The sequence below is a fragment of the Helianthus annuus genome, chromosome 4 (assembly GCF_002127325.2).
Source record: "Helianthus annuus cultivar XRQ/B chromosome 4, HanXRQr2.0-SUNRISE, whole genome shotgun sequence".
Taxonomy (NCBI): Eukaryota; Viridiplantae; Streptophyta; class Magnoliopsida; order Asterales; family Asteraceae; genus Helianthus; species Helianthus annuus.
This window is the reverse complement of record NC_035436.2, coordinates 71,311,675-71,313,441: the sequence shown is the minus strand read 5'-3', so window position 1 is coordinate 71,313,441 and position 1,767 is coordinate 71,311,675.

The following is a 1,767-nucleotide window of genomic DNA, read 5'->3' as shown; positions in this document are numbered from 1 at the left end:
GGGTTTTACATTTATGCTTCCGCTAAACATTGAAACTATACTTTTTTTTTGGAACACCTTTCATATGGTTTGGTTGAATTATATTTACTATATACATTGTTTCATATGATTGGTGGCTTAATCCTGGTCAGTCACGCCTCCAAGCGGTAGTACTCCGCGTGTGGACGTGCCACACAATTGGCGATCGACATCTTCTTCCATATAAGGCCTCGAATGGTGCCATTTGGATGCTGGCATGATAACTGTTGTTGTACGAGAATTCGACTAACGGCAGGTATTTGTTCCAACTACCACCGAAGTCTATGACACACGCACAAAGCATGTCCTCAAGAGTATGGATCGTTCTTTCAGTCTGCCCGTCGGTTTGAGGATGGAAAGCGGTACTTAAGTTAAGCGACGTACCAAGAGCTGCTTGAAACGTTTCCCACAATCACGAGGTAAACCGAGCGTCACGGTCTGAAATGATGTCACGAGGCGTACCATGATTACAAATGATCTCGTCGGTGTAGATTTGGGCTAGTGTTCTACTTTGTAGTCTTCTCGTATTGGCAAAAAGTGGGCTGATTTGGTCAGACGATCAACTATAACCCAAATGTTGTCGTGACCTGATGGCGTGGGCAGAAGTTTGGTTATGAAATCCATAGCTATACTCTCCCACTTCCATATAGGGATCGGCGGTTGTTCGAGTAAGCTAGAAGGTCGTTGATGTTCAGCCTTAACTCTTGCACAAGTCAGGCAACTTCCAACATAAAGAGCGATATCCCGTTTCGTGCCCGGCCACCAGTACTTGTAGCGAAGGTCCTGGTACATTTTATCGGCACCGGGATGAATAGAATATCGGGATTTGTGGGCTTCGTCCATTATAATCTTTCGCAAATCGGTTCGCTTAGGGATCCAAATTCGGTCCAGATAATAGAAGATCCCATTCGCTTTGCTTACAAGCTGAGCTCAATCGTGATAAATCCTCTCCTTTTTCAAAGTGCGTTCATTAAAGCAAGCATGTTGGGCTTCGTGGATGAGGGTTTCGAGATCATGCTGGGCTTGGGTATTGCGTATACTGAGCAGATAACTCCGTCTGCTGAGCGCGTCGGCAACAACATTTGCTTTGCCTAGGTGATAACGAATCTCACAGTCGTAATCATTAAGAAGTTCTACCCATCGGCGTTGACGCATATTAAGTTCCCTCTGATTAAAGATGTGTTGTAAACTCCTGTGATCGTTGAAGATCATACACTTGGTACCATACAGGTAGTGTCGCCAAATCTTTAATGCAAAGACAACTGCGCCTAGCTCGAGATCATGGGTTGTATAGTTCTTCTCGTGGATTTTGAGCTAACGAGATACGTAAGCTATAACCTTGTCCCGTTGCATAAGAACATAACCGAGACTAAGGTTGGAAGTGTCACAATAGACAATGAAATCGTTGTTTCCGTGGGGCAATGTGAGAACGGGAGCATTGCAAAGCATATGCTTGAGGGTTTGAAAGTCAGACTCTTGTTTAGTACCCTAAAAAAAAGGCTTGTCTTTATGAGTAAGGACGGTAAGCGGCACAGCGATCTTAGAGAATCCTTCGATAAATCGTCGGTAATAGCCCGCTAGTCCGAGAAAAGAACGAACTTCAGACGGGTTCTTAGGCGTAATCCAGCTCTTAACTGCTTCAATCTTCGCGGGATCGACATGAATTCCTTGACTATTAACGATGTGACCCAGAAACTGAACCTCCTCCAACCAGAATTCAAACTTGGAGAACTTGGCATAGAGTTCGTT